The sequence below is a fragment of the Triticum aestivum genome, chromosome 5B (genome assembly GCF_018294505.1).
Source record: "Triticum aestivum cultivar Chinese Spring chromosome 5B, IWGSC CS RefSeq v2.1, whole genome shotgun sequence".
In the NCBI taxonomy this organism is placed as follows: domain Eukaryota; kingdom Viridiplantae; phylum Streptophyta; class Magnoliopsida; order Poales; family Poaceae; genus Triticum; species Triticum aestivum.
This window is the reverse complement of record NC_057807.1, coordinates 450,825,524-450,853,159: the sequence shown is the minus strand read 5'-3', so window position 1 is coordinate 450,853,159 and position 27,636 is coordinate 450,825,524. Positions and strand designations below refer to the sequence as shown.

At 43.2% G+C, this 27,636-nt stretch overlaps 1 pseudogene; it reads right to left on the bottom strand.

Moving 5' to 3' along the window:
• The window catches only part of LOC123116401 (serine carboxypeptidase-like 4), a 46,218-nt pseudogene that overhangs the window by 5,137 nt on the left and 13,445 nt on the right, over positions 1-27,636 (bottom strand).

Sequence of the window (27,636 nt, the reverse complement as noted above, 5' to 3'; positions counted from 1 at the left end):
TACCTGCGAGGTACTTCTAATGCTTATTTACAGTTTGGGAAAACTAGAGATGGACTTGTTGGATTTGTTGATTCTGATTTTGCTGGTGATTTGGATAAGAGAAGATCGCTCACAGGTTATGTTTTCACCATTGGTGGTTGTGCTGTGAGTTGGAGAACAACTTTGCAGTCTATTGTGGCCTGTTCCACTACTGATGCCGAGTATATGGCTATTTCTGAGGCATGCAAAGAAGCTATCTGGTTGAGAGGTTTGTACACTGAGCTTTGTGGAGATTCATCTTGCCCTACCATATTTTCTGATAGTCAAAGTGCCATATATCTTACAAAGAATCCAATGTATCATGAGAGGACAAAGCATATTGATGTCAGATTCCATTATATTCGAGATGTTGTTGCTGAAGGCAATTTGAAGGTATGCAAGATAAGTACTCATGATAATCCTGCTGATATGATGACAAAGCCAGTTCCTACCAATAAGTTTGAGCTTTGCTCAGGCTTAGTTGGTATTTCTCACTAGTCCTATGGACTTTGACGCACAAGGTGTTTATGCTGATTTGGATGGAGTTATTCACTTTCTTCGACTACTGGAGGGAATTTGGCTCAAGGTGGAGATTGTTAAATTGTGATCCAAATTCTAGTACCTGGTTGACTAGACGTAGTACAACCGGTATGGGCATTGTGTTGACGTCGACGCGTACGAGTACAACTCGTTTACTTGTCCTCCAAGGACTCTCATGTATTGCCCTCTTATATACCCCATGTAGTCGCACCTCAGACGGTATGTCGTCTCGTGCTTGTAATACTCCTCCATCATAGTGATTGCGCCTTCGTGCGTCCGTGGTTTTCTCCCGCAAGGGTTTCCACGTTAAATCCCTGTGTCTCTTTGTCTCGTTTATTCTCGTTATTATCTAACACTTAGGTCGATATTCTATGGCTGAGTGCCCACCACCCTGTGTAAGCAATGAAACAATAATTATTGCAGCATCACATTGTTTCTTCTATCCAATCCTAGCAATAACTTTATATCATGGAATGGAAAATACAAGATAATGTACCTTTAATGTCGCAAATGTCATATGGTTGGCGTATGTGATTGTAAATCTACACCAAAGACAACATAACAAAAAAGTTTGAAATATCAAGCATGTACATCTTTTCACGAATTCATTTGCTCTATTGATGTGAACCTTTTCTGGTCTATGTTAAAACTACTCTACATCCTAGTGTGTGGGGCACTAAAATAAATAGAAATATTAGATTACTCTTCTTATGAATGATAATACTTATATACATAGACAAATTTACCCTCCCGCCTGACCACCGAGATGCCATGCTCTCCAGTCATCAACTATCGAGAAGTTGAAGGATCTAATCCATGCATGTGTGCTCAAAAATGGAATCCACATATCATGGTCCCCGCTGCATTTAGAGGTCATTATTTCAAGATGCAGATCAAGTTTCAATCAACACATGTAAATACAAAGCAGAGAAAAATCACACCTGAACACAAGTGCACGGTAGCCCCTTCTTGTGAGGTTGAAATGGTACTCTATGCTGCTCGGGGCATCAAATGAATAGGGCATACCTTTTCTGCATCTCTTAAACTCTCCAATTGTTCCCTAGATGGATGCAAAAAGTCAACGAGTCAACAATGATTGGATGTTTGGAGATCCTACAACAATTATCTATGCAAAGGTTAAGGTGGTGCTCAGGTGTCTACTCCCAATACCTAGAAGTTCCCCTATTGTCAAAGCATCATTTAATTTTATGAGTCCGAACTAGAACGATGTGAAATAAAAATGTTACTCAATTCTAGGACAATTTAGGGGGTGTTTGGTTCAGAAGTCCTAGGACTTTTTCTAGTCCCAGGGACTAATCAAAAAAGACTCTCTAGTAGAGTCTTTTTCTAGTCCCTGTAGAAAAAGTCCCTCCCGTTTGGTTCCTAGGGACTTTTTAGGGACTTTTTCTAGTCTCTGGGACTAAAAAGTCCCTGAACCAAACACCCCCTTACTCAATGTTCCTGCCTGAATTGCGCCAAAAGTATTGAATACCTGCTCAAGCCAATCCATCCTCAAGTCTGAATTGATGGAGAGAGGACAACATATTTCAATACTCCCCCTCACATCTAGACATTTTAGTCCTTGGACATGGGACCGATGTAGGCCACATAATATATATTTTAATACCGCGCTGGTAGGGTCTTGAACTTGAGACCAGTTGGCTCTGATACAATATTTAATTCATGCTATATCCAATTTAGCCAAAATTCTAAACCGATGTTGAGAGATGGACAATATATTTCAACAGAAAGGCCCGCTAAACCAGCATTAATTCGACATGACAGTTGGACTACCATAAACATGGCAAAAGCTAACATGCACTAAGGTTGTCAAATCCAATAAGCGATGTGCGCAACTACTAGTAGTTGCAATTAATTAATTCATTCAAATGACATGATATGGACGCAAAGAAAATTAAATATGCCATATGCTAACTACTTAATCATGTATATATAGTTTTCTGAGCTAGTACAAAGGGAAAATATGTCATATGGTTGGTTACCTGCTTTACCCCAAGAGCATATCTGGTGAAGTCGATATTCGCCCAAATATCAGATAGGTAGTAACGATATGCCTACATATGAGAATGCAATTGTAGGCAAAGTTCACATCACATAAATATAGAAACATAATATTAATTGAACTAAAGAACATTTCTATAAAGTTACTAGTTTAGGGTAAGTACAAGAGTAACCTACATTACAATTGATGGCAGGTTGTTGGGTAGATAGCTCACTTTGCTGGGTGTATTCTTCTGACAGAAATCTATGTCTTAACAGATCGTGTTCACATTTGACACCCAGGATGTGTTCTTTTTCAATTTCAGAAATGAGTTGCAATTAATACATGGACCAATATAATTAACACAAATAAAATGGTAGCCTGTAATAAGTATTTTTCTTGAACCTAGTAAGAATCTTACATCTTCAATAGTATTTAGGACCATGGCACACATTGTATTCCTTGGTCTTATATAGCGTCCTTTACAGTTCCTCACTGCTGCCTTTGAAAAAGGAGAAGGAAAAAAATTGTTACCACTGCAATAGGTGAATGTGCGTGAATGTGGAATTACCTCGTATATTTGACTAGATATAATTCCAACACCATGAGCATACGGTATTTGGAAATTGTTATCATAAAACATGGAGTCTGTAATTGGGTTGCCGACTAGATAGCCCTACAATTAGTGAACACAGTAAAGAATAAGGATAATGGTAACACACTGTGTATTCCTTACTATTATTTGGTGTACTTTATTGAATGAAACTATTAGTTACTTGAATCTTAGTGAACTTACTTGCCTTGAGATTAATCCTGGGTTGCTTCCCTTGTTTGATTTCTGAAGCCAAAATGAAGATCATGTTAGGACTAACTACTAGGATAGGAGGCCATGATTAATCGCAAGTAACTCCAGGCATGAATTGGCACAACTGTCTATCTACTACATATACAGACTGATGAATTGCAATACCTTTTATATATACTTTTCTACATTGATTACTAGATTATTGTATCAAAATTTATTTTAGAATATGTGTACAACAATTTCACAATCTTTGGGTGGGATTTCTTAACTCCCAGCTTATCCTTGGCAAGCCAGATAAGATTCTTTGAAAGCTCGCCAACCTCAGGCGAGCACTCTTCCTCCTCATGCAATTCCTCCGCATCACATCCACAAGAATGACTCCTGTTGTTTGCAAGCCATGGGCCACCCAAGAGCAAGTTATATTCTTGGCTTGTCATTTAGGTACGTATTTTGATGGCCAATTGGTTGCAAAAGAGAGGTTAGCCCAAATGTAGGGTTTGTAAGCTTCACAACTCCAATTCTGAAACATTAATAAATCTTCTTTTCAAGAGAAAATTCTCTAGACATATTTTGGTGGGGGTCGCATCATGGTTAGGCCTCCATGACTTCCATCCCAATTCGTGGAGCAGCGATACATCCGTCAGTTCGTTGTGGACGAATGCCACCACGAGAATCACCAAGCAAAGAACCGGCGATCGTGGCTAGAATGACCAAACCCAACCTAGACTAGACAAAAGGTACAACACAAGGCATGGAAGCAAGGACCATCTACTACAAGAACCTGAAACCCAGTCTGCAACAATGCGACCAAACTCGACAACCATCATGATGAAAATGGCATCGACTAAAGGTAAAGCATCATAGGGACAAATTCATCACTAGCCTTGAGCTAAACAACTTGCATGAGCATAGGCGCAAACATCTTTGAGAAATTAGGCCACTAGCCAAATGATGTTGAACCTACGCCACCCATTCTGTAGAAGGGGGACCACGGGATGGACACACATACTGGAGGGAGCAGGAGGGCGCACACATGTACTAGGGATGAATACAATCACGACCTACAACCTACGAGGGCAGGGCAAAGACACACCCCATGAATAGCACAAAACGAACTTCCTTTAGTGTCCGAGTTGTTGTGAGGTAAAACCCTGAGCACCGACAAATGACCAATGAACAACCATAACACAACCATGACCAAAACCACCCACTGGCTGGACAGGAGTCAAACGTAGGTGGATGTGCCAGATCTGGCTGAACCACCGCTAGACCAGGCTCATAACAACCAAGATAACCTATTCCACGACCAAATAATGAACAAGATAGCTGCAGACATAGACATGTAGACTAGATGCCATGCAAGCGATGATGATGATCCAGGGCGAGCCGCCGCAGCTGACAACCATGTCAACTGGCGGTGTGATACGTCTCCAATGTATCTACTTTTCAAACACTTTTGCCCTTGTTTTGGACTCTAACTTGCATGATTTGAATGAAACTAACCTGGACTGACGCTGTTTTCAGCAGAACTGCCATGATGTTGTTTTATGTGTAGAAAAGAAAAGTTCTCGGAATGTCCTAGAAATCCACGGAGGCACTTTTCAGAATTAATAAGAATTTTTGGCGAAAGAATCAAGGTCGGGGGGGGGGGGGGCATGGGCTGTCCACGAGACAGGGGGCGCACCCTCCTATCTCGTGGGCCCCCTGGACCTCCTCCGAGCTCAACTCCAACTCCATATATACTGTCTTGGGGAGAAAAAAACCAGGGAGAAAGTTTCATCGCGTTTCACGACACGGAGCCGCCGCCAAGCCCTAATCTCTCTCGGGAGGGCTGATCTGGAGTCCGTTCGGGGCTCTGGAGAGGGGGATTCGTTGCTGTCGTCATCATCAACCATCCTCCATCACCAATTTCATGATGCTCACCGCCGTGTGTGAGTAATTCCATCGTAGGCTTACTGGACGGTGATGGGTTGGATGAGATTTACCATGTAATCAAGTTAGTTTTGTTAGGGTTTGATCCCTAGTATCCACTATGTTCTGAGATTGATGTTGCTATGACTTTGCTATGCTTAATGCTTGTCCCTAGGGCCCAAGTGCCATGATTTCATATCTGAACCTATTATGTTTTCATGAATATATGTGTGTTCTTGATCCTATCTTACAAGTCTATAGTCACCTATTATGTGTTATGATCCGACAACCCCGAAGTGACAATAATCGGGATACTTCTCGGTGATGACCGTAGTTTGAGGAGTTCATGTATTCACTATGTGTTAATGCTTTGGTCCGGTTCTCTATTGAAAGGAGGCCTTAATATCCCTTAGTTTCCGTAAGGACCCCGCTGAACACGGGAGGGTAGGACGAAAGATGTCATGCAAGTTCTTTTCCATAAGCACGTATGACTATTTACGGAATACATGCCTACATTACATTGATGAATTGGAGCTAGTTCTATATCACCCTATGTTATAACTATTGCATGAGGAATCACATCCGGCATAATTATCCATCACTGATCCATTGCCTACGAGCTTTTCACATATTGTTCTTCGCTTATTTACTTTTCCGTTGTTACTGTTACTGTTACAACTACTACGAAAACCCAAAAACATTTACCTTTACTGTTGCTACCGTCACTATTATTATCATACCACTTTTGCTACTAAACACTTTGCTGCACATACTAAGTTATCCAGGTGTGGTTGAATTGACAACTCAACTGCTAATACTCAAGAATATTCTTTGGCTCCCCTTTTGTCGAATCAATAAATTTGGGTTGTACTTCACCCTCGAAAGCTGTTGCGATCCCCTACACTTGTGGGTTATCAAGACTAATTTCTAGCGCCGCTGCCGGGAGCATAGCTCTATTCTCTGAGTCACTTGGGATTTTTATCTGTTGATCACTATGAAGAACTTGAAAGACGCTAAAACCAAGATCTATCCCTCAACTACGAGGGGAGGTAAGGAACTGCCATCTAGCTCTGCACTAGATTCTCCTTCTGTTATGAGTAAGTTTGCGACACCTGAACCTGCTACTGCTATGAATTCTGATATGTCGCATGTTATTGATGATGCCACTTCTTCTATGCATGATGAAACTACTTCTGTGCGTGATACTACTTTGCCATTAGGTGAATTTCTTGATGAACAACTTGCTAGAGTTAAGGGGAATGATATTACTGAAGATCCTATTACTGATGATAGTGATGATGAACGTTCCCCCAATGATTATGTATTACCTGTTGTTCCTAAGGGTTATGTCATGAATGAAAAAGCTGCTATGGAACTTCTTGCTTGCAATGATAGAAATGATCTTAAGAAATTATTAGCTAAATGGAAGCATCAGTCTCTTAATGTAACGCCCCGGATCCGATGCGCCAGGTGTCTTCCAGTTATTCGTCGTTATTGCCATGTATTTTGCTTGCGAGTTGCATTTTGCCATGTCATCATGTGCATTGCATTGCATACGTGTTCGTCTCATGCATCCGAGCATTTTCCCCGTTGTCCGTTTTGTGATCCGGCACTCCTATGTCCTCTGGCGCCCTCTTCTACCTCGTTTCGTGAGTGGCCGAGAAATGTTCTCGGAATGGGTCGAAACTTGGCATGCGATCTTATTATAGTGTAGACAGAGCGCCTGTCAAGTTTCGTCGCATTCGGAGCGCGTTTGACTGCCCAACCGCCATCCGTAGCGACACTGTTGTCGGTTTATTCGTCGGACGTTTTCGGTCTCCGGAAACCCATGCCGGGTTGCCCTCTCTTCTCTTCCTACAGCCCACTAATCTCTCATGCAGCCCACCTGAACCCCCTCCGTTCCGGACCGTGAGATCGCGATCGAAGGGTCCAGAAACCCCACTAACCCTAGCACATACCCTATTTATACACCCCTTCCTTCCAAAAATGGGCTACCCTAGTCTTCCCCTACCCCTAAACCCCCTTCTCCTCGGATCCGCCACCGACCACCTTTCCCCGCCACTTGTCGCGTCGCCATTGGCCCGCGCCGCCACCTGTCCCGTCGTCCCCGCGCCTCCATCGTGCCAGGCCCGCCCGAAGCCCAACGGCGGCCCGCCCCGGGCCGATCTGGGCCCAAGGCGCCCGCACCGCGCCGCCCGGCTCCCCGAGCCCTTCTCCCGCCAGCCCCGCCGCCGCCATGCCCCGACCTCGCCTCCCATCGCCGTTCTCTGCTCCGACGGGTCACCGGAGCCAGCCCTCGCCGGAGCCACCACCGGCGACCACCTCCGTCCAGGTCGCGCCTCCCCATCGCCCCTCTCCCTCTTGTGTGTCTCTCTCTCTCTCTCTCTCTCTCTCTCTCTCTCCAGGAATCACCATCGCTCGGAGCTCCCCGTCATCGCCCGGCCCTGCCGCCGCCGGAAATGGGTCCGGCCTCACCGGATCCGCCTCGATTCGGCTGGGCCCCTTGTCGCCTCGCCTCGGTCTTCGCCGGCCTCCTCAGACAACAGCGCCGCCGCCAGGGCTCCTGCCCGTGAGGAGCACGGGAGGAGGACGGTACCTCCAGTGCCGCACCCGTGCGTGGGCCCCGTGGCCCGCATCCACCACGTGGGCTGCGGCCCAGCCCAGCTCCCTCTGCCCCCAGCCAGCCCAGTTCCAGCCGACCCGGGCCTGCAGCCCATGGTGAGCCCCCCCCCTAAATCTCGCCCGTGCGTAGAATAGTTATATTGCGCTTGCTCTGTTTTTTTTGCATAAAACTGCTAAGTCCCGAAATAGTTACATTCTGGCGCTAAGTTTGACCTGCTGTAACTCCATGCATACTGCTCCGTTTCATGCATATAATATGTCAAAATGTTCATCATGATGTGCTCTTGACTTATTGTGACATGTTCATGTAAGTTCATCTTGATGCCCTAATCATCGTTGCAAGAGTGCTATATGATGTTAACTGCTGTCTGTTAACAGAACTTGATGATTTGTCTTTTTCGTTGCATTTTGTGTGTGCATCCTATGAGCTTGATGTCAACATGTGTTTTGAACTATGTCATGCCATATTTACTGTGGTGCCATCCATGTATTTTTGTGAGTCTTGTAGTGAGTGCGTCGAGCTCGTGAAGTAGGGTACTTGCTGTTACTGTTTTGCTAGTCTGAATCTGCTATATCATGATGCTATGTAAACCTGGTGCTACAAGTCATTCTATGCATAATCAGGAGATGTTCACTAAGGATGTTTTGTTATACATGTCATGCTCTATCCATTCATGCCCCTGGTTGCATTTATAGCCTGCTTTAGCCTGTTGTTATCCTGCTCTCAAATTGCTAAATAATGTTGCTGTCAGCTTGTTAACATTAAGTTCAATGTTGCCATGATTGTTGTTAGTGATTCATGCACCCTATGAACTTTATATTGCCATGCTTAGCTTCATAAACATGTCTTCTTACTACTTGTAACCTTGCCATTCCATGTATTTCTCTGTGGTGAGTGGTACAAGCTCACCAACTTGCCTACTTATTGTTGTTCCTGCCATGTATGAATCTGTCATATCACTTGCTATGTTTACATGGGTGCCATTATATTTTTTGTGCCCTTTTGGCTCATGGTCAGTAAGGGACTTTTGTTATATGCAATTAGTACATTCATGCCATGCATTTGTTTGCCATGATAAGTTCCTGTAACATGTTGTTTGATAGCTCTAAACATTGCAACTTGATGTTATTTCTGCTAAGCCTGAAACTGTTATTATTTGCAATCTTGCCATGTCTTTTGAGCATGTTCTAGTCATTTCTGGAGATAGCTCAGTGTTCATGTTTTGTCATGCTTTACCTGTACTTCATGCCCATGCCTTTTTGTTTCACGTTGAGATGCTGTAGCATGTTGTTTTGATGCTTGCTAGATGCCTAGTTGCTGTTTTGGATAGCTTGTCCTTTAAACTTGTATTGTGTGTATGTGTTGAACCGTTGCTCCGTTTTGAGTGTGCTCTATATGAAACTTGCTTAGAATTGCATGTAGTTTCATATTATCATGTTGCATCCTTGTTTTGAGGTGTTTGCTTGATGTTTGGATGCATTTAGCATCAATGCCATGTTTAACTTGTTTTGCTCATATCTTCTAGGCCGTAGCTCCGAACTAAATAAACTTTATATGTAACTTGACTAGAATTTCGTGTAGACCATCTTGGTGCATTTTAACTTGCTGTTTAACAACTTGAACATAAGGTTTATTCAGATCTGGACCAATTTCGAAACCTGCATATGAGGACTTACCGGAATTGTTATATGTTGTTTCCGGCCTCATTTAAACTTGCTTTGATGTGTTGCTCTTGTATGCATCATCTCTTGCCATGAGTAGCCTCATCTAGATTTTTCATGCATCATGCTTGGTTGTGCATCATGTCTTGGTCATGTGTGGTGTGTTTACCATGTTGTGTGCTTCTTCTCGATAGTTCCCGTTTCGTTGCGATCGTGAGGATTCGTTCGTCTACGCTTGGCTCAGCTTCATCCGTTCGTCTTCTTCATGGACTCGTTCTTCTTCCTAGCGGGATTTCAGGCAAGATGACCGCTACCCTGGATCTCACTACTATCATTGCTATGCTAGTTGCTTCATTCTATCGCTTTGCTGCGCTTCCTATCATTTGCTCTTCAAGCCTCCCAAACTGCCTTGTCAGCCTCTAACCTTTTCACCCTTCCTAGCAAACCATTGCTTGGCTATATTATCGCTTTGCTCAGCCTCTCTTATAGCGTTGCTAGTTGCAGGTGAAGTTGAAGATTGCTCCATGGTGGACAGGATTATGTTGGGATATCACAATATCTCTTATATTATTAATGCATCTATATATTTGGTAAAGGGTGGAAGGCTCGGCCTTATGCCTGGTGTTTTGTTCCACTCTTGCCGCCCTAGTTTCCGTCATATCGGTATTATGTTCCCGGATTTTGCATCCCTAACGCGGTTGGGTGATTTATGGGACCCCCTTGACAGTTCGCCTCGAATAAAACTCCTCCACCAAGGCCCAACATTGGTTTTACCATTTGCCTACAACCTATACCTTTCCCTTGGGAGTAATTAACCCAAGGGTCATCTTTATTTTAGCCCCACCGGGCCAGTGCTTCTCTAAGTGCTGGTCTGAACCAAGTAGACTGCGGGGCCCCCTTGGGGAAACTCGAGGTCTGGTTTTACTCGTAGGATGTCTCATCCGGTGTTGCCCTGAGAACGAGATATGTGCAGCTCCTATCGGGATTGTCAGCGCATCGGGCGGCTTTGCTGGTCTTGTTTTACCATTGTCGAAATGTCTTGTAACCGGGATTCCGAGACTGATCGGGTCTTCCTAGTAGAAGGAATATCCTTCGTTGATCGTGAGAGCTTATCATGGGCTAAGTTGGGACACCCATGCAGGATATAAACTTTCGAGAGCCGTGCCCGCGGTTATGTGGCAGATGGGAATTTGTTAATATCCGGTTGTAGATAACTTGACACCTGATCCGAATTAAAACGCATCAACCGCGTGTGTAGCCGTGATGGTCTCTTCTCGTCGGAGTCCGGGAAGTGAACACGGTCTTTGGGTTATGTTTGACGTAAGTAGGAGTTCAGGATCACCTCTTGATCATTGCTAGCTTCACGACCGTTCCGTTGCTTCTCTTCTCGCTCTTATTTGCGTATGTTAGCCACCATATCATGCTTAGTCGCTGTTGCAACCTCACCACTTTACCCCCTTCCTTTCCCATTAAGCGTTGCTAGTGTTGATACCCATGGTAATGGGATTGCTGAGTCTTCGTGGCTCACAGATTACTACAACAACAGTTGCAGGTACAGGTTATGCGATGATCATGACGCGAGAGCGATGTTTGCTTGTTTTTGGAGTTCTCTTTCTGCTTTTTCTTCGATCAGGGGATAGGTTCCAGGTCGGCAGCCTGGGCTAGCAGGGTGGATGTCATTTGAGCTTCTGTTTGTGTTTCATCCGTAGTCGGATGTTGATCTTATGGATGATGCATTGTTGTATTCGTGTGGCATGGTATGCCTCTTGTATGTATCCCCATCTATTATGTAATGTTGATGTAATGATATCCACCTTGCAAAAGCGTTTCAATATGCGGTTCTATCCTTGGTGGGACCTTCGAGTCTATTTAGGATAGTATCGCATATTGGGTGTGACAAGTTGGTATCAGAGCCTCGACCGACCATAGGAGCCCCCTTGATTGATCGTGTAGTTTGGCCGCTGTTGAGTCTAGAAGAAAACTGTTTTCGGAGTCTAGTTATATCGGAGAGTAGGAATTCTTTTTACTCCTCAGCCCCTTCGTCGCTCTGGTGAGGAATCTTGACTTAGGTGCTTTGAATTACTCCTCTTCCCTTTCAAACTTTCTTAGGATCACGCAGTTGGTTTTCCGATCGTTAGTTCTCAGCTCTTTTTATTCGGTGCATTTCTTGCCAAGTTGACTCGAGCCTCTTCATCGTTGCCAAGTTCAATCCTCAGTTGTTTTCTTTTCCCACCCACCCACCCTTTTTATTCTCGGAGCCCGAGTCCGTAATCGAGTATCCTTCCTACTTGTGCGAAGTCTTTTCTTTCTTTGCTCAATGATTTCAACCGGTGTTTTCTCTTCAAGATGTTCGTTGGTTTCCCCTTCCAAGTTGCCCTTGTTTTCCCACCCTCCCTCCCTATTCTTCCCGGAGCCTGAGACTGTTTCGAGAAGCAATTTCATTCGTGCGGAGCCTCTTCAGTCTTTCGTCAATTGTTTCAACCGGTGAATTTTCATTTTGTTCGACATTCTTCATCTCCTTTTCTTCTCCGGTGGATTCAATTCTAATTTTCGATAGTGATTATATTCTTTCCCTGGGATCAAGTGTTTTCCCTGCTTTTTCACCTCTCGCTAGTTTATCTTTCCGGAGTGCTCGAGACATTTCAGGAGATTCGTCTGTGCTCGAATTAATTCGAGGTTGTCACCTCATTCAAATATTTCAATTGTTCCGGTGCATCATCTGTCTGTTCAACAACCCTTTTTCAATGGTGTTTTCTTTTAGTGAGCCCATAACCCACAGGTCTTTTCCCAGGATCTTACCCGACTCTTATAATTCCCCTGGAGTTATTCTCAATTCTTTTTAAGTGTAACGTAAGAAAGAATTTCATCAGTCACATGCCTTCTCCAAGATCGCTTTCAAATCATTTCATTTTTGGCTCAACCTCTCTGCTTTTCATTCTACCGGAGTATCTCAGTAATTTTGGTGGTGTTTCCCGTCGTCATTTGAAGACCGAAGAAGAGTTTTTCCTCTAAATCTTGTCCATTCTCTCGAAGTTTCGTGGTTCTAGCTTCATGTTATCCTCGCGAATTATTCCATTTGTCAGATATTCCTTTTCTTACCCATCCGGAGTATGTCAGAAGTTATTTTTCCATTTCTTTTTACTGGAGGCCATCGTTCTAGAAGAATTCTTTGCCCTCACATTTCAGCTACCGTTATCCAATTATCCCGGTGCTTCGCTCAAATGTTCTTTAATCAGCTCATGATCTCTTTGTTCTTTCCATCTAAATCCCCTCTAGCATACTTGTTCTTCTAATTCTTCCCGGCGATTCTTTCTCTTTTCTTCGTTCATTTTCATTTCTAATGGTGGTTTGTTCAAGATTCTTTTTCCTTGATTATCTTTTTAATTCATTCGTTCTTTCCAATCCTACTGGTGGTTCATGAAGACTTTCTCAAGTTTTGTGCTATACCCCCCTTAATCCTTTTCAACAAGAATAACTAGTATGCAAATCCATCGCTTCTCATCAATTAAATTGGTGGAGGATAAGCATAACATAATTCTTATTCTTCTTTCAGCAAGTTGATTAACCTCTTCCTTTTGGAGTTTGTTCATTATCTCAAATTCTCGGTTCGAAGTGTTTTCATCTTTTATTTTCCGGAGTTCAAATTTCCTCGGCCATGTCGTCGAAACCCCCATCTAAATCATCGCAAGGCTCATCTTATTCTTTCTTCCTTCATTCTATCTCATCATCCTTTTGTCACCGGAGTTCTTCACGGTGGTTCTTCATGATTTAATTCATTCCTCAAGAGTTCATCAAGACTTTGTTGGAGGAATTCAAGTATCTTTTCTTCTCGAGTCTCGAAGTGTAATTAATTCTCCGTATTATTTTGAAGTGGAGTTTTGCTTTTCTTCATTCTTCTCAGCTATCCAATCATTTCCGTTTGTGGCCGGTTATCACCTTATGATCTTGAGATGTTACCTATAAGACCACAACAAGCTTATTCTTTTCGTTGTTGAATTTTCAACAACTCCGTTCTACCATTCCTTCTAAGGATGCTTCAAAACTCAGTTGTGGTAGATGATATCATTTTCTTCTTTGTTCCTTTCATTCAACTATTTCAATTCTTCCAGAGGCATTATGTTGTTCCTCTCGTCAAGTATCATTCCATCTTCTCAAGTTCATGTTCTATTCATTCCTGGTTTTCAGCCGGAGTGCTGCCTAAATCCTTTCAGTCTTATTCGTTTCTTATCTCGTTCTAACCGGAGTGGTTTTATAGTCTATCTGATTCCGTGAGCTTTCGATTCTCGTCATTCTCGTCGTTCCTCTATTCTTCTTGAGTGCTCTCGATTCTTTGCTTTTCTCTTGAGTTCTTGTTTCACCTCATCCCTTTCCCTTCCGTCTCGGTCCTAAGATATTGGGACGAGATCTCTTGTTAGTGGAGAAGTGTTGTAACACCCCGGATCCGATGCGCCAGGTGTCTTCCAGTTATTCGTCGTTATTGCCATGTCTTTTGCTTGCGTGTTACATTTTGCCATGTCATCATGTGCATTGCATTGCATACGTGTTTGTCTCATCCATCCGAGCATTTTCCCCGTTGTCCATTTTGCGATCCGGCACTCCTATGTCCTCCGGCGCCCTCTTCTACCTCGTTTCGTGAGTGGCCGAGAAATGTTCTCGGAATGGGTCGAAACTTGGCATGCGATCTTATTATAGTGTAGACAGAGCGCCTGTCAAGTTTCGTCACATTCGGAGCCTGTTTGATTGCCCAACCGCCATCCGTAGCGACACCGTTGTCGATTTATTCGTCGGACGTTTTCAGTCTCCGGAAACCCATGCCGGGTTGCCCTCTCTTCTCTTCCTACAGCCCACTAATCCCTCCTGCAGCCCACCTAAACCCCCCTCCATTCCGGACCGTCAAATCGCGATCGAAGGGTCCAGAAACCCCCCTAACCCTAGCACCTATCCTATTTATACACCCCTTCCTTCCCAAAAATGGGCAACCCTAGTCTTCCCCTACCCCTAGACCCCCTTCTCCTCGGATCCGCCGCTGACCACCTCTCCTCGCCACTTTCACGTTGCCATTTGCCCGCGCCGCCGTAGCCACCGCTCTCGGCCTCTCCCGCGCCGCCACCTGTCCTCCCCACATCGTCCCCGCGCTAGGCCCGCCCGAAGCCCAGCGGCGGCCCGCCCCGGGCCGATCTGGGCCCGAGGCGCCCACACCGCGCCGCCCGGCTCCCCGAGCCCTTCTCCCGCCAGCCCCGCCGCCGCCATGCCCCGACCTCGCCTCCCGTCGCCGTTCTCTGCTCCGGCGGGTCACCGGAGCCAGCCCTCGCCAGAGCCACCGCCGGCGACCACCTCCGTCCAGGTCGCGCCTCCCCGTCGCCCTTCTCCATCTTGTCTCTCTCTCTCTCTCTCTCTCTCTCTCTCTCTTAGATCTCTCTCTCTCTCCAGGAATCGCCATCGCTCGGAGCTCCCCGTCATCGCCCGGCCCTGCCGTCGCCGGAAATGGGTCCGGCCTCACCGGATCCGCCTCGATCCGGCTGGGCCCCTTGTCGCCTCGCCTCGGTCTTCGCCGGCCTCCTCTGCCAACGGCGCCGCCGCCAGGGCTCCTGCCCGTGAGGAGCACGGGAGGAGGACAATACCTCCAGCGCCGCGCCCGTGCGTGGGCCCCGTGGCCCGCATCCACCACGTGGGTCGCGGCCCAGCCCAGCTCCCTCTGCCCCCAGCCAGCCCAGCTCCAGTCGACCCGGGCCTGCAGCCCATGGTGAGCCCCCCCTAAATCTCGCCCGTGCGTAGAATAGTTATATTGCGCTTGCTCAATTTTTTTTGCATAAAACTGCTAAGTCCCGAAATAGTTACATTCTGGTGCTAACTTTGACCTGCTGTAACTCCATGCATATTGCTCCGTTTCATGCATATAATATGTCAAAATGTTCATCATGATGTGTTATTGACTTTGTTCCATTGTGCCATGTTCATTTGAGTTCATCTTCATGCCCTAATCATTGTTGCAAGAGTGCTATATGATGTTAACTGCTGTTTGTTAACAGAACTTGATGATTTGTCTTTTTCGTTGCATTTTGTGTGTGCATCCTATGAGCTTGATGTCAACATGTGTTTTGAACTATGTCATTCCATCTTTACTGTGGTGCCATCCATGTATTTTTGTGAGTCTTGTAGTGAGTGCATCGAGCTCGTGAAGTAGGGTACTTGCTGTTACTGTTTTCCTAGATTGAATCTGCTATATCATGATGCTATGTAAACCTGGTGCTACAAGTCATTCTATGCATAATCTGGAGATGTTCACTAAGGATGTTTTGTTATATATGTCATGCTCTATCCATTCATGCCCCTGGTTCCATTTATAGCCTGCTTTAGCCTGTTGTTATCCTGCTTTCAAATTTCTAAATAATGTTGCTGACAGCCTGTTAACATTAAGTTCAATGTTGCCATGATTGTTGTTAGTGATCCATGCACCCTATGTACTTTATATTGCCATGCTTAGCTTGATAAACATGTCTTCGTACTGGTTGTCACCTTGCCATTCCATGTATTACTCTGTGGTGAGTGGTACAAGCTCACCAACTTGCCTACTTATTGTTGTTCCTGCCATGTATGAATCTGTCATATCACTTGCTATGTTTACATGGGTGCCATTATATTTTTTGTGCCCTTTTGGCTCATGGTCAGTAAGGGACTTTTGTTATATGCAATTAGTACATTCATGCCATGCATTTGTTTGCCATGATAAGTTCCTGTAACATGTTGTTTGATAGCTCTAAACATTGCAACTTGATGTTATTTCTGCTAAGCCTGAAACTGTTATTATTTGCAATCTTGCCATGTCTTTTTGAGCATGTTCTAGTCATTTCTGGAGATAGCTCAGTGTTCATGTTTTGTCATGCTTTACCTGTACTTCATGCCCATGCCTTTTTGTTTCACGTTGAGATGCTGTAGCATGTTGTTTTGATGCTTGCTAGATGCCTAGTTGCTGTTTTGGATAGCTTGTCCTTTAAACTTGTATTGTGTGTATGTGTTGAACCGTTGCTCCGTTTTGAGTGTGCTCTATATGAAACTTGCTTAGAATTGCATGTAGTTTCATATTATCATGTTGCATCCTTGTTTTGAGGTGTTTGCTTGATGTTTGGATGCATTTAGCATCAATGCCATGTTTAACTTGTTTTGCTCATATCTTCTAGGCCGTAGCTCCGAACTAAATAAACTTTATATGTAACTTGACTAGAATTTCGTGTAGACCATCTTGGTGCATTTTAACTTGCTGTTTAACAACTTGAACATAAGGTTTATTCAGATCTGGACCAATTTCGAAACCTGCATATGAGGATTTACCGGAATTGTTATATGTTGTTTCCGGCCTCATTTAAACTTGCTTTGATGTGTTGCTCTTGTATGCATCATCTCTTGCCATGAGTAACCTCATCTAGATTTTTCATGCATCATGCTTGGTTGTGCATCATGTCTTGGTCATGTGTGGTGTGTTTACCATGTTGTGTGCTTCTTCTCGATAGTTCCCGTTTCGTTGCGATCGTGAGGATTCGTTCGTCTACGCTTGGCTCGGCTTCATCCGTTCGTCTTCTTCATGGACTCGTTCTTCTTCCTAGCAGGATTTCAGGCAAGATGACCGCTACCCTGGATCTCACTACTATCATTGCTATGCTAGTTGCTTCGTTCTATCGCTTTGCTGCGCTTCCTATCATTTGCTCTTCAAGCCTCCCAAACTACCTTGTCAGCCTCTAACCTTTTCACCCTTCCTAGCAAACCATTGCTTGGCTATGTTACTGCTTTGCTCAGCCTCTCTTATAGCATTGCCAGTTGCAGGTGAAGTTGAAGATTGCTCCATGGTGGACAGGATTATGTTGGGATATCACAATATCTCTTATATTATTAATGCATCTATATATTTGGTAAAGGGTGGAAGGCTCGACCTTATGCCTGATGTTTTGTTCCACTCTTGCCGCCCTAGTTTCCGTCATATCGGTATTATGTTCCCGGATTTTGCGTCCCTAACGCAGTTGGGTGATTTATGGGACCCCCTTGACAGTTCGCCTTGAATAAAACTCCTCCAGCAAGGCCCAACATTGGTTTTACCATTTGCCTACCACATATCCCTTTCCCTTGGGAGTAATTAACCCAAGGGTCATCTTTATTTTAGCCCCCCCCCGGGCCAGTGCTTCTCTAAGTGCTGGTCCGAACCGAGTAGACTGCGGGGTCCCCTCGGGGAAACTCGAGGTCTGGTTTTACTCGTAGGATGTCTCATTCGGTGTTGCCCTGAGAACGAGATATGTGCAGCTCCTATCAAGATTGTCGGCGCATCGGGCGGCTTTGCTGGTCTTGTTTTACCATTGTCGAAATGTCTTGTAACCGGGATTCCGAGACTGATCGGGTCTTCCTGGGAGAAGGAATATTCTTCGTTGATCGCGAGAGCTTATCATGGGCTAAGTTGGGACACCCCTGCAGGGTATAAACTTTCAAGAGCCGTGCCCGCGGTTATGTGGCAGATGGGAATTTGTTAATATCCGGTTGTAGATAACTTGACACCTGATCCGAATTAAAACGCATCAACCACGTGTGTAGCCGTGATGGTCTCTTCTCGGCGGAGTCCGGGAAGTGAACACGATCTTTGGGTTATGTTTGACGTAAGTAGGAGTTCAGGATCACCTCTTGATCATTGCTAGCTTCACGGCCGTTCCGTTGCTTCTCTTCTCGCTCTTATTTGCGTATGTTAGCCACCATATGATGCTTAGTCGCTGTTGCAACCTCACCAATTTACCCCCTTCCTTTCCCATTAAGCGTTGCTAGTGTTGATACCCATGGTAATGGGATTGCTGAGTCTTCGTGGCTCACAGATTACTACAACAACAGTTGCAGGTACAGGTTATGCGATGATCATGACGCGAGAGCGATGTTTGCTTGTTTTTGGAGTTCTCTTTCTGCTTCTTCTTCGATCAGGGGATAGGTTCCAGGTCGGCAGCCTGGGCTAGCAGGGTGGATGTCATTTGAGCTTCTGTTTGTGTTTCATCCGTAGTCGGATGTTGATCTTATGGATGATGTATTGTTGTATTCGTGTGGCATGGTATGCCTCTTGTATGTATCCCCATCTATTATGTAATGTTGATGTAATGATATCCACCTTGCAAAAGCGTTTCAATATGCGGTTCTATCCTTGGTGGGACCTTCGAGTCTCTTTAGGATAGTACGTATCGCATATTGGGCGTGACACTTAATGCTAGAATGAAACCCGATCCTACTTTTGCTACTTCACCTATCTGTGTTACTGATAAGGATTATGAATTCTCTATTGATCCTGATATCATTACTTTAATTGAATCAGATCCTTTTTATGGCCTTGAATCTGAAACTGTTGTGGCACATCTTACCAAGTTGAATGATATAGCCACCCTATTTACTCATGATGAGAAGTCTCGCTATTTATATATCCTTAAGATATTTCCGTTCTCATTAAAGGGTGATGCTAAGACTTGGTATAATTCTCTTGCTCCTGGTTGTGTGCGTAGTCCCTAGGATATGATTTATTACTTCTCTGCTAAATATTTCCCTACTCATAAGAAACAAGCTGCCTTGCGGGAAATATATAATTTTGTGCAAATTAAAGAAGAGAGTCTCCCACAAGCTTGGGGATGTTTCTCCGGTTACTTAATGCTTTGCCTGATCATCCTCTTAAGAAAAATGAAATACTTGATATCTTTTATAATGGACTAATCGATGCTTCCAAGGACTACTTAGATAGTTGTGCTGGTTGTGTTTTCAGGGAAAGAACAGTCGACGAAGATGAAATACTATTGAATAATATTATGACTAATGAAAATAATTGGACTCTCCCCGAGCCAGTTCCTTAAGTAATTCCTGAACCAATTGAGCCAACTCCTGAGCCTATTCCTAAACCCACTCCGAAGAAGAGAGGTGTTTTATTTCTCAGTCCTGAAGATATGCAAGAGGCAAAGAAATCAATGAAAGAAAAAGGTATTAAAGCCGAAGATGTTAAGAATTTACCTCCTATTGAAGAAATACATGGTCTTAATTTACCGCCTGAAGAACCACATTGTCTTGATAACCCGACACAGGTAGTAAAGGTAAATTCTCTCTATAGATATGATAAAGTTGAAATACCCTCTACTAAATTTCATAGCCCATGCTTAGATGAATTTGATGACTTTATGGCTATACAAGAAAGTTTTAATGCTTATGTTGGTAGAGAGTTAAAGAATAATGCTTTTGAGATAGGACAGGTAGGTGATAATCTGGCTAGAGTTAAAGATGAACTTCACCGCGTTAGCAAATATGCTTCTATGGTTGCTACTCAAGCTGAGCAAGTACTCAAAGCTTAAAATGATTTGCTTGATGAATTGAATAATAAAAATGACTTTGCTGTTAGAGTGGCTACTAGAACTGGTAGAATGACTCAGGAACCTTTGTATCCTGAAGGCCCCCTTAAGAGAATCGAGCAAGATTCTCAGAGAAATAATTTAGAGGCACCTAGTTCTTCTAAGAAGAAGAAAAAGAAAGATGATAGGACTTTGCATGCTTCTAATGAACCTACTGTAGGCACACCTGAGAATCCCAATGATATTTCTATCTCTGATGCTGAAACACAATCAGGTGATGAACATGAACCTAGTGATAATGTTAATGATAATGTTCATGTTGATGCTCAACCTAGCAAAAACAATGATGTAGAGATTGAACCTGCTGTTGATCTTGATAACCCACCATCAAAGAATCAACGTTATGACAAGAGATATTTTGTTGCTAGGAAGCACGGTAAAGAAAGAGAACCATGGGTTCAGAAACCCATGCCCTTTCCTCCTAAACCATCTAAGTCAAAGGATGATGAGGATTTTGAGCGCTTTACTGAAATGATTAGACCTATTTTCTTACGCATGCGCTTAACTGATATGCTTAAAGTAAATGCTTATGCTAAATATATGAAGGATACCATCACAAATAAAAGAAAGATACCGGAAGCTGAAATTTCCACCATGCTTGCTAATTACACTTTTAAGGGTGGAATACCAAAGAAACTTGGAGATCCGGGTGTACCAACTATACCATGCTCTATTAAAAGAAATTATGTTAGAACTGCTTTATGTGATCTTGGAGCCGGTGTTAGTGTTATGCCTCACTTTATATCGTAGACTTGAATTGAATAAGTTGACACCTACTAAAATATCTTTGCAAATGGCTGAAAAATCAACTGCTATACCTGTCGGTATTTGTGAGGATGTGCCTGTTGTGGTTGCAAATGTCACTATCTTAACGGACTTTGTTATTCTTGATATTCCCGAGGACGATAGTATGTCTATTATCCTTGGTAGACCTTTTCTTAGTACTGCAGGGGCTGTTATTGATTGCAACAAAGGCAATGCCACTCTTCATGTTAATGATAATGAGCATACGGTACACTTTTCGAGGAAACAATCTCAAGTTCATAGCATCAATTCTATTGAAAAAGTTCCAACTATCATTTTTGGAGGTTTTGAATTTCCTCTTCCTACTATCAAGAAAAAGTATGATATTCTTATTGTTGGGGATTTCCATATCCCCGTTGAGGTAACTTAGTGCTATTCGAAATTTCTCCAGTTCCGTGTTATTCGGAATGAGTTTGTTAACAAGGCTTGATCAACCTTGTTAGTGGATTCATTTTGATGATCACGAGATGGATGAAACTAGAAGGCACAACCTTCTGTACCCTCTTTTTACTTTCTGTTATTTAGAATAAATAAAGCAAAAATAGTATTATCTGCCTGTTTTCTGAATTGTCCGTGCATTAAAAAAATAGTCCGAAAATAAAAGTGCTCCAAATGCCCTGCAAATTTAGTATGATTTTTTCTGGAATATTTGAGGATTTTAGGCACTGAAACACTGCAGGAGGGCCAAGCACCAGGCCACAAGAGAGGAGGGTGCGCCCCCCTGTAGGGCGCGTCCCCCTATCTCGTGGGCCCCTGGTGGCTCCCCTCCACTTATGCCAGCACCCACACACTTCATCTTCTACCCAAAAAAATCCCCATCCAGCTCAAGCCCGAGTTCTAGCTCGTTTTGCTGCGATTTTCGATCTCTTAGCTCAAAGCTCCATTCGCAAAACTGCTTTGGGAGATTGTTGCTTGATACGTGACTCCTCCGTTGGTCCAATTAGTTTTTGTTCTAGTGCTTTATTCATTGCAAATTTGTGCTGCATAGGTGACCATGTTCTTGAGCTTGCATGTTAAATTTTTGAGGTCCCAAGCGATTCCAATGCATGATATAGGCTCTAGGCACTTGTAGGAGTAGTTGCTATCAATCTTGTTTAGTTTTATCCACTTTTATTTTGAAGTTACTAAAATTTCAGAAATTTTCAGAAAAAGAAATATGCTTAGAAGAATGTACCAAGGTGGTTCCTCGGCAAAGAAAGGGCCCAGGATTGCTATACGTGAACAAGATGTTAATTTGCCAAGGGACGCAAATGTACGGGCTTGCGAGTGGCCATCCGATGATTTTATGGTCGAAGCAGGCTTCAAGGAGGAATTTGACGTGTATGTGCGTAATGCCGAGCTGGAGGACTTCTTACAAGATAAGTGTCCTCAATATTATCAATTGACTGATTCCTTTGTGCGGAGGTTCAAATATATTTCTTCGCGTAATTCTCCTAGTGTTATGTTTGATATTTATGATACATCTTATACCATGGATTTAGAGGATTTTACAACTGCTTGCAAACTCCCGTAGTGGGGTAATATTAATGGTCCTCCCAAATCTGAAGTTAGAAATTTTCTTGCTAGTATTACTGTGGGAGAATCTAGGGACATAACACAAGCTACCATAGGAAGCATTCATTTTCCTGCTATACATTACTTTGCTCTCTTTATTGGTAGATGCATTAACGGTAAGGACGAAGTATGTCACATGTGTGCCCCTGATCTTTGTGTCCTCAAGAGTGCTGTATCAGGATATAGAGGTTATAACTTGGGGGCAATAGTTGCACGTAGGTTGCAGAATAATAGTAGAAGGGGTAATTTCTTTGGAGGAATTTATGCAACCCGTGTGGCTAATTTTCTTAATATAGCGCCACGAGAGGGGGATATGATTGTACCTCCTGTTTATTTGGATAAAGAAGCTATGTTTGATCATAATTTTCTTGAGAGGAATGAACAATTCCTCCATTATCGACTAATCTATGATAGACGCAACGTCGTCCCTGTTACTCTTCCTGCTCCCTACCTTTTTGATTATCAGACAAAAGGAAGATATGTCGTCACCAGGGAAGAAGCCATTGAATATGAGAGGGGAATGGAGGCAGCTCGCCAACACGCTGCTGCTCAGGAGGCGGTTGCCTTTTCATCTTAGTACTACCCCAGTTTCACTTATGGATATTAGCCAGGCGGTCACTGGTATTAGACCAACTTAGGCCAAAAGGCTAAGCTTGGGGGAGTACGTATTTCTCACCGACTTTACATTCATATTCACACACTAGTCGTCGGTGCTCATACTCTTTCATTGTATTATCCATGTTAGTTTAAATTTCTTTTTCTAGCTTTCTTCTTGTGTGTTTGTTAAACCTTAAGAAAAAACAAAAAATTAGTTAGTTTAATTTCCCTGATTGTAGTAGAAATTAAAATGAAAACCCAAAAAGATTTCTAGTTCTTCTTTTACTTGTTGGGAGCTTTCCCGTGTAAATAGTTTTATTTTATTTTCTTTCTTTTGGGGGTTGAGAAGACCATATTGAAAATGCTTAGTGGCTCTTTTATGCATGATTGTTTATTTATGTAGAGCCCATATTACTTGTCTTCTCTCTTGAGTTGAATGCTTGCAGATTCCAGCTTAGTCCAATGCACATGCACTCTTATTATTATACACATCGTTCGGTCGTGCAAGTGAAAGGCAATAATGATGATATATGATGGACTTATTGGGATGAGAAAAGTTGGTATGAACTCGACCTCTTTTGTTTTTGTAAATGTGATGATTCATCGTTCCTGAGTCAGCCATTATGAAGTAAACATATTTGCAATGAAATTTAGAGATTATAGTTGCTTGTGCCATGCTTGATTAGCTATGAGTTATAATGGTTTACCTTGCGTGCCAACATGCTATTAGAATGATTATGATGTGGTATGATGGGATGGTATCCTCCTTTGAATGTATTAAGTGACTCGACTTGGCACATGTTCACGCATGTAGTTGAATCAAATCAACATAGCCTTCATGATATTTATGTTCATGGTGGATTATATCCTACTCATGCTTGTATTCGGTGTGAATTAATTTTAATGCATGCTTACAACTGTTGTCGCTCTCTCAGTTGGTCGCTTCCCAGTCTTTTGCTAGCCTTCACCTGTACTAAGCAGGAATACTGCTTGTGCATCCAAACTCCTTAAACCCCAAAGTTTAGTCAGTCCGCTGGAGAGCACACTGTCATTTGCATTCATTATTATTGCTTTATATTGGGTATGACTTGACTGGATCTCTTTTACCATGAATTACAATGTTTAGTCAGTCCTTGATCTTTAAAGGTGCTCTGCATTTATGTTTTGCGGTCTCAGAAAGGGCTAGCGAGATACCATTTTGTTATATCATGTTATGATTATTGTGAGAAAGTGTTATCATCCGAGTTTTATTATTATGACTCGCTAGCTGATTATGCTATTGATATGAGTAATTATGAGACCTATGTGTTATTGTGAGTATGGTTAGTTCATAATATTTGCTGAAACTTGAATGCTGGCTTTTCATGTTTGCAACAACAAGAGCAAACAGAGTTTGTAAAAGTTTTTCTTTATCACTTTCAGTTTGTCAACTGAATTGCTTGAGGACAAGCAAATGTTTAAGCTTGGGGGAGTTGATACGTCTCCAACGTATCTACTTTTCCAAACACTTTTGCCCTTGTTTTGGACTCTAACTTGCATGATTTGAATGAAACTAACCCGGACTAACGCTGTTTTCAGCAGAACTGCCATGATGTTGTTTTATGTGTAGAAAAGAAAAGTTCTTGGAATATCCTGGAAATCCACGGTGGCACTTTTCAGAATTAATAAGAATTTTTGGCGAAAGAATCAATGTCAGGGGGCCCACGGGCTGTCCACGAGACAGGGGGCGCCCCCTAGGGCGTGCCCTCCTATCTCGTGGGCCCCCTGGACCTCCTCCGACCTCAACTCCAACTCCATATATACCGTCTCGGGGAGAAAAAAATAAGGGAGAAAGTTTCATCGTGTTTCATGACACAGAGCCGCCGCCAAGCCCTAATCTCTCTTGGGAGGGCTGATCTGGAGTCCGTCCGGGGCTCCGGAGAGGGGAATTCGTCGCCGTCGTCATCATCAACCATCCTCCATCACCAATTTCATGATGCTCACCACCGTGCGTGAGTAATTCCATCGTAGGCTGGCTGGATGGTGATGGGTTGGATGAGATTTACCATGTAATCAAGTTAGTTTTGTTAGGGTTTGATCCCTAGTATCCACTATGTTCTGAGATTGATGTTGCTATGACTTTGCTATGCTTAATGCTTGTCACTAGGGCCCGAGTGCCATGATTTTAGATCTGAACCTATTATGTATTCATGAATATATGTGTGTTCTTGATCCTATCTTGCATGTCTATAGTCACCTATTATGTGTTATGATCCGACAACCCCGAAGTAACAATAATCGGGATACTTCTCGGTGATGACCGTAGTTTGAGGAGTTCATGTATTCACTATGTATTAATGCTTTGGTCCGGTTCTCTATTAAAAGGAGGCCTTAATATCCCTTAGTTTCCGTAAGGACCCCGCTGAACACGGGAGGGTAGGACAAAAGATGTCATGCAAGTTCTTTTCCATAAGCACATATGACTATTTACGGAATACATGCCTAAATTACATTGATGAATTGGAGGTAGTTCTATATCACCCTATGTTATAACTATTGCATGAGGAATCGCATCCGGCATAATTATCCATCACTGATCCATTGCCTACAAGCTTTTCACATATTGTTCTTCGCTTATTTACTTTTCCGTTGTTACTGTTACAATTACTACAAAAACCCAAAAACATTTACCTTTACTGTTGCTACCGTCACTGTTATTATCATACCACTTTTGCTACTAAACACTTTGCTGCAGATACTAAGTTATCCAGGTGTGGTTGAATTGACAACTCAACTGCTAATACTCAAGAATATTCTTTGGCTCCCCTTGTGTCGAATCAATAAATATGGGTTGTACTTCACCCTCGAAAGCTGTTGCAATCCCCTGCACTTGTGGGTTATCACGGTGGTGAACATGGAGGGCTTGGGGGGGCGCTTGGGTTTGTGAGCAGCGTCAGGCCGATGGTTTTAAGTAGGTTAGAGTTGGGGCTCGCAACGATGAGACTAAGGACGACAACATTCTAGGGCGACCCTGCTGCCCTCATTAACCATGTGTGCTTGCTGACGATGTCATATGGTGGTGGCAACACTAGTAGAAAAAGGGCCTACAGTCCCGGTTGGTGAGGGCCTTTAGTCCCGGTTCATGAACCGGGACTAAAGTTCGGTACTAATGCCCTGACCCTTTAGTCCCGGTTCAATCCAGAACCGGGACAGATGGGCCTCCACGTGGCCTGTCGCTGAGCCCAGGCAGGAGGGCCTTTGGTCCCGGTTGGTGGTACCAACCGGGACCAATAGGCATCCACGCGTCAGCATTTCTGTGGCTGGGGTTTTTGTTTTTTTTTGAAAATGGGGGGGGGGGTTTGGGGGGTTTTGGGGGGTTAATTTAGGTGTTTCATATATTGTGCTATAGCTAGCTAATTAATAGAGAGAAGTGTCCTCTCTTTTGTCCGTGCTTGGTCGACGCTACGTACCATACATACATACGTATAGAGAGGACTAGCTAGACACGCTAGCTAGCTAGTAAGCAAACAGAAGATCGTCATGAACATATATGCATACAGAGAGAAGTGATATCGACCACCTCTCCTTCTCCGAGAGATTGGTCGAACAAACAAGTTCTCGTATATCTATCCGACACTACCGGCTACATATATACAATAATTATCTTTTACAAATATATAATCTCCTAAAATACGGACGCGTGGTCCACATAGTATTCTCCGTCTTCAGCGATCACGTGGTCAAGAAAGAATGCCGCCAATTCCTCTTGAATTGCTCGCATGCGATCTGGTGCTAGGAGTTCATCCCGCATCCGAAACATCTAATTTTAAGAAGGGGGTCAATACATATATATATATATATATATATATATATATATATGAATGAATGAAACTCAACACAAATGATGGTAATAAAATAAAATTGTGAATATTGTTATTTACGCACTTCATATTGTTTGTCGGAGTAGCCCCGCTCACAGGTCGTGTGGCGGATGGACTCGCAAATGTAGTATCCACAGAAATCATTCCCTTGTTCCTGCCACAACCACTTTACAAGAAATAGAGGTCAATCAAACTGATAATTAGCAAGCATGCTAAATGGTATTGATGAAACTAGCGCTTGAATCACTAGGAGATGCCTGGAATATGCTACTATATATAGTACTTACTTTCGGGTGCCTAAATTGCAGCTTCTTCGGTAGTCCCGGAGCTTTTTTGGTGAATTTTCTCCAAGCCCTGCCATACAAAGAAAACAATTACTTGATATCAGAAATGAACAAAGTTGCTGATATGGTGGATAATGATCGATTTAACTTACTTCTCGAGCATTTCAGTCATGTCCGCATACTCCTTGGGATCTTTTCGCTTGGAGTCTAAGACAGTTACTACTCCCTTCTCAAGCTTAATCTCTAGGAGAATATAGTGGTAGCTGCGCACACATGCATAACTCATCAATATTACATTACTATAACCTGGACTAATAAGGAAACCGAATATGCCACAAGACAGTAACACTCACTTGAAGTTGTAAGGAAAGAGTATTATATCTTTGTGTTCATTTATTTCCAACGATCGTAGCAAGTTGGCCTCGGTTTCTTGGGCACGATATTGAACCTCAGTTGCATCTATGAGATACGTGTTAATGAACCCAATATCTCCCACTTGTCTTTTCTTCAATTCGGCGATCTTCAATCTGCATAATATAGTGAGGATAATTATAAATACATGCAAATGAAAGGG